General features: G+C 36.9%; 1 long non-coding RNA gene across 2 annotated transcripts in view; it reads right to left on the bottom strand.

Annotated features, from left to right (window-relative positions):
• Positions 1-1410: 1410 nt before the first annotated feature.
• Positions 1411-6437, bottom strand: part of LOC104969133 (uncharacterized) — a 145095-nt gene continuing 140068 nt past the window's right edge. For both annotated transcript variants that reach the window (XR_807733.4, XR_807732.4), the window contains 2 exons: positions 4518-4592; positions 1411-1739 (listed from right to left, as the gene is read on the bottom strand). This is a non-coding gene — a long non-coding RNA (uncharacterized lncRNA). The remainder of the gene's footprint in view (positions 1740-4517; positions 4593-6437) is intronic.

Raw genomic sequence — 6437 nt, 5'->3', positions numbered from 1 at the left:
CAGACTCCTCTGTCCGTGGGATTCTCTAGGCAAGATACTGGAGTGGGCTGCCATGCCCTCCTCCAGCGGACCTTACTGGTCTAGGGATTAAATCTCCGTCTCCTGCATTGCAGGCAGATTCTTTACCAGTGAACCACCTGAGAAGCCCCATTCACACTATACTTAAACCCAGCTGAGAGAGTCAACAAACTCTCGTATTTCCTAAGCATGATCACCTGCTAAAGTAACAGTTCTGTTCTTCTCCACAGAGATGAAGTGAAATCCTTCCAATCATCTAATTTGGTCCTCCTCACTACCTCGATAACTGTGGCATTAAGCCATCTCTCAAGGACTCTGCCCTCCCTATCTAATAAAGGCAGAAACATCTAGAAACTTTCCTTCCCTCAACTACCTCTCCTAAAATATGCATTAAATTTTGTGTTTACTTTTAATACTATTCAAACCTTCATAAATCAATTGGCCAAAGCTACTATTTTCAAGAGGCATCTTGCAATTCTAGGAAAATGCATGTTGACATATCTATGATACAGTTGCATTCCCTGTGGATCCATGTCTATCTCTGGAATGAGGAATCAGGTTTTCAAAGAACCCAGTGAGGCATATGAAAATCCAAGTAGGCATTTGGAAAAGAACTTTCCTCAAAGAAGTTACTAAAGTGTGAAGATAATATGACTCCTTATTTCTTTTTAATCCCACATGCAGAGACAGTGAAACAGTTGAGAAATAAAATACTTCTAAACATTGTAAGTAATGGAATTATGTTTCTTTTTCTTCTTTTCCCTTATATGCTTCTACATTTTTAAAATATCTACCACAGACTTGCTATTTTTATAATCAAATGTTTTGAAAGTATATGAATTAGAGTGGAAGGATTTCCTTCCTATTACAGCTGGTTTAAAGCATACATTATTTGAATTTTAGAGTATTTGGTTTTCAAAATGATTCCTTCAAAATAAATTTGTGGCATATGCAAAATATAAATTATGTCTGCTTTATAGAAAGATTTCTTTTAATTTTATTGCAGACTACTTCTAGTTAGAGTCACTAAATCACCACTCTGCTTGAATTTATCTTTTCTTGGTTGTACCTAGTCAAGTATTTAACAAAATGAGAACACATAGCAAAAAGGTAGCATACATCAATTGTTTCAAATGTCTTGTTCAATAGAGTCTTTTAAGGAATATGACTTTATTTTTCATAATCCTCTACTTCTATACATTTTTAACACATACTTCTGCTGCTAAAAATAAGCAGATAACACTAATATATTTTCTTCTAGTAAATATTTTGGGAATTTTGCAAAGAGAGGTAAAATGGGAAGAGAAAGGAGAGGGAAGCAGCTAATTATTGGTTAGATATAGCACATATATGGAGGACAAAGGTGTATATTTGATAATGAAAAAAGGAAAATGAATTTTCAGAGCTGTTTTATTTTTTTAAAAAATAGAATCTATTCAACAGCTGAATTTGAAAAGCAGTTTATCAGTTATTACAGTAAATATATTCAAAGTGAATCATAAAACCACTAATTAGGTTTGAATCACTCAAGTGTATATTTGCTGTGACAACAGTTTCCCTTTACAGATCATCCCTCTATTTATAAAAGAACTGAAAATTAACATTTCCTGCTTTTGTCAGACTGAAGCATCTTTCAATAGTTCTCAGCAAACATCTGAAGGATTCTTGCATCCTGAGATCATCTGGCCATTATGTTTTCAAGTGTTGTCTCTCTTCAAGAGCTGAGGGAGGCACACAGAATAAGTGATTGCAGATTCTTTGTAAAATAGAAACAAGAACACAACAAAAATACCCAATGGAAAAGAGATCATGGGTTACCATTCACGGCAGATGGGAATCAACGTAAATTGACAGTGGAAGTTTTCATTCTGCTTTGCACATGACTAACCACAAGTAAAGCCTGAGCCCCAGAGAAATAAAATGCAAGATTGTCTAGCTATGTTTTTAATACAGTGATTATTAGTAGATCCAGATTTAAACAGATTTTTTTCTTCTTAACTAAAATAGGTTCTTGAAGAACATAGTTTTAAGAGCATGTGCTGTTCAATACCAAAGAAAGCCTAATGCCTACTCATTTTCACAAGTATTACTCTAAAGTAGAGACAGTTTTCTGGGTTAATCTTAATATATCAGCTCCCAAACATCAACCAAACTGTGATACACTGCTCTCAGGAAGGAAAGCATTTTTCTCTGGGACTCTTAGTTGAAGATGTTAAAAAGAGGAGGAGTGGTCCTACTTATTTTTCTGAGCCAAAATATAATGTGATTTCAAATAAACTATTGTGGAGCAAAGTCAAATGAAGGGAGTATTATTTGAACAAGTCCTTGAACAATAAGAACTATTTCAACAGTGAAGGATGAATGTAGGTGTAAGTAAGATGAGCCGTGAACAAGGAACAGCACTGGATTGATTGTAACATACAAAGCATGTTGGAGAAGGTAGAATGAGTAAAGCTGACAGGAGGTAACAATGGCAATGAGAGTCAAAGGGTAGCAACATCCTTCCCTTAAAAAAGTGAGCTCGGAACGTGTCAATTTAAAGTTGATTTCAGAATAATTTGTCACCAAGAATTCAATTTGAAAGACTCTAAATTAATCACAAAGATTGTGGGAAATGTAACAGAGTATAGAAATGGAAACTTTAAGGGAAAAAAAAGCAGGGAAAAAAAACTTGGAAGAATAAGAAATGAGAATAAGAATGTGCTCAAAAAAATAAATAGGAAACATCTAGATAGTCGACCTTTACAAAATTTCCTGTGTCTGCCACTTGGAGAACTGAATAAATCCTGTGACAAAGCATTACTTTATTCACTCCTTCAAGAACTGAGACTGTGCTACAGATCTTAAGATGTTCCCTAATAAGCATCTCAAGGGTTTATTTATGCTCAGAACTCAGCATCTGGTCAGTATCTAGTGCGTGCGCTCAGTCGTGTCCGACTCTTTGCGACCCCATAGACTGTAGCCCACCAGGCTTCTCTGTCCACGCTATTTCCTAGGCAAGAATACTGGAGTGAGTTGACATTTCTTCTTCCAGGGGATCGTCCCAACCCAGAGATCAAACCTGCATCTCTTGCATCTCCTGCATTGGCAGGCAGATTCTTTACCACTGCACCACCTGGAAATACATATCTACTGCTTATTCAGTACCAAACAAATGTATGCTGAAATTGGCTACAGTTTTGACAAGACATACTGAACATAAAAGAACACTTTCTGTCTCAAAACACGTACAATAGAAGGAAATCTAAAGGAATGAGGAAATAACACTCAGGTAGTTTAGAAAATCTAGTTTGAGTTTCACCACCTCTGTCACTTTGAGGATGAGGATTTCATTTCCATAAACGTGAAACAGAGAACTTTAAGGAACTTCTTCACTGACTTTCCACTCTTGTGTAAAATGAAACAGCAGAATATATCAAAGCATTTTGAAAGTTGAGCCTCAATGAGGACTAAAATAACCAACCTAGAGGAGGAAAATATGCCAATCTGTAAACCAACTAAGACAATTAGTCTTATAAAATTAGATTTATATAAGTCTAGAAGAGAGGAGTTAATATGCAATTCAATTGTCTATAATTATGCAAGTTCTCACGATGTGTAAGTCAGTAGCCAATTTCCCATCTTCATAGGGAAAAAAAAAAAAGATGAAAGGAAATACCAGGATAATATTTAAGGAAAAAGAAGGGATTTTGTTGTTGTTGTTGTTTTGGTGGACAAAGGAACATTTCACAGCAGTAATGATTCCAAACAGTGGAACAGGTTTTCAAGAGTGTAGAAAAGCCTCTTTAATTATTTTAAATAGCATTGACCATCAATTATTATTATGAAATTAAGTAACACCAGTTTTAAAAAGCAAACTCAGTACTAGGAGATTCTCTGTGATGCCCCTGCCCCAAAGCCATAGGACACTAACCGTGAAATTTAGGATGCTGTAGAGACAAAATGAGTTTACAAAGGAAAAGGCAATTTGCTCTAAGAATTAAGCACCAAGCACTCATAGACTCTGTGATTCTAAACACCTGCCCAAAACTTTACATTTCTTTGAAGAGATGAACTCTCATGATATTCAGCTTTACTAGACCGAGGTTCAGGGTTGTATTTGTTAGTTGAAAAGCTGTCTGTTTATAAAACAGTCCTCATCCTGACAATGCATTTTGAATGGTCACTTTTGGCTAGTGTTCCACATAATAGCAACATTAATACAATCAATGTTTCTGAGTTTTCAATCATACAAATTTCAGAAAAGAATCTTTTCAAATGACAATTCCTAGATATGGCTTTAATCAAGCAATGAACAAATCATCTAAGAAGACACAGTTTTACATAATAAAACTCTGCCCTCCAGAGTTGTGTTTTTTAATCAAAACAACTTAAGCATGTGGAGAATTGTTTTTCCTATAGAAACTATGCATCTGACTTTTCCGCCTCAACCACACTCTTTCTAAATAAATTCATGTAAATAGTGCCATTTATTCATTTGAAAATACTTTTGTACTTACAGGTTTAACAAATTAGTAAAACCCAGGACAGTCCACCACACAGAACAGTGAAGTTTTGCTCTGGCCTCACAGACTCTGAAAAAAAACAAAAAGGAGGCAGATGACAGGAAAAAATAGGAGGAGGAAAAGAAGTGAAGAAGAAGAAGAAGCAAAAATAATAATATCCCAAAGAAGTTATCTGTCCTGCTGCTGAATTTGAGATGAGAATTTTAGAATTGATTCAAGTGATATATATACAGGTATATATAAATATCGGAGAAGGCAATGGCACCCCACTTCAGTACTCTTGCCTGGAAAATCCTATGGACGGAGGAGCCTGGTAGGCTGCAGTCCATGGGGTCGCTAGGAGTCAGACACGACTGAGCGACTTCACTTTCACTTTTCACTTTCATGCATTGGAGAAGGAAACGGCAACCCACTCACTCCAGTGTTCTTGCCTGGAGAATCCCAGGGACAGGGAACCTGGCGGACTGCCGTCTATGGGGTCGCACAGAGTCGGACACAACTGAAGTGACTTAGCAGCAGCAGCATATATAAATATCTTTTCTGACAACTTTTTAAAACCTATGCAAAACTATAGAAAATTAACAATAAAGAAAAAAAATCTTGACAGAAGCCAGAGGGGGAAAAGCACCTTACCTACAGAGGAACAAAGGTAAGAATTACATGTAACTCCTCCTCAGAAAACGTGCCCACTCCAGTACTGTTGCCTGGAGAATCCCATGGATGCAGGAACAGGTTGAGCTACCGTCTATGGTGTCGCACAGAGTCGGACACGACTGTCGCGACTTAGCAGCAGCAGCAGCAGAAAACATGACCCTCATTGGGAAAGACTCTGATGCTGGGAAAGACTGAAGGCAGGAGGAGAAAGGGGTGACAGAGGATGAGATGGTCGGATGGCATCATGGACTCAATAGAAATAAGTGTGAGCAAACTCCTGGAGATGGTGAAGGACAGGGAACCCTGGTGTGCTGCAGTCCATGGGGTCACAAATAGTCGGACACAACTTAGTGACTGAAGAACAGCAGAAAATATGCAAGCAAAAGAGTGACATGAGACATTTAGTGTTGAGAGAGAGAAACCACTAACCTAGAATTCTGCACTCTGCAAAATTATCCTTCAAAAATGAAGGAGAAATAAAGACTAGAGTCAAACAAAACTGAGAGAATGTGTTGCTAGTAGAGCTGTCTTACAAGAAATGTTAAAAAAAAAAAAAAAAAAAACAGGTTCTTAAGAGAGGAGGAAAATAACATAGGTCAGAAACTCAGATATACATAAAGTGAGGAGGAAACTTGAAGAAGGAATAAGTGAATGTAAAATAAAACATGAAATATGTTGGTTTATACCAGCATTAACTGGCTTAGATGATACTCTGCTAGAGTATACTTTATGGCATAAAGTATAAAAGAAAAGGGAATATATGTGTATATAAACATAAAATAATTGTAGAAATGCAGTAGGGGGGAAGTTGATAGGGCATTTGCCTATGGGTTTCCATTACACTGAACATAAAAGTACAAAGAGCTTGTAAATGTCTCTCAAAGGTTAAATTTTCATTAATTTTATTAATATGTGAACAATCAAAAACTATTATGATTACTTGAAGCAGATAGAACAGGACATTAGGGACCTATTTCCTTAACATGTATTTGAATGTTTGACTTTGTTGCTTACAGTTATACTTGGTGGTGTGCTAGTTAATGTTTAATAACTGGCCTGCAATGTGGGAGACTGGGATTCGATCCTTAGATGAGGAAGATTCCCTAGAGAAGAGAATGGCTACCCACTCTAGTAATCTTGCCTGGGAAATCCCATGGACAGGGGAACCTGGCCAGCTACAGTCCATGGGTTTGCAAAGTCAGACACAGCTGAGGGACTAACACTTTCACTTTCACTTTCGGTGGGTCAATGGGAGCCACT

Source organism: Bos taurus, chromosome 7 (genome assembly GCF_002263795.3).
Source record: "Bos taurus isolate L1 Dominette 01449 registration number 42190680 breed Hereford chromosome 7, ARS-UCD2.0, whole genome shotgun sequence".
Classification (NCBI taxonomy): domain Eukaryota; kingdom Metazoa; phylum Chordata; class Mammalia; order Artiodactyla; family Bovidae; genus Bos; species Bos taurus.
Note: the sequence above shows the minus strand (reverse complement) of the source record. Positions and strands in the feature narration are given on the sequence as shown.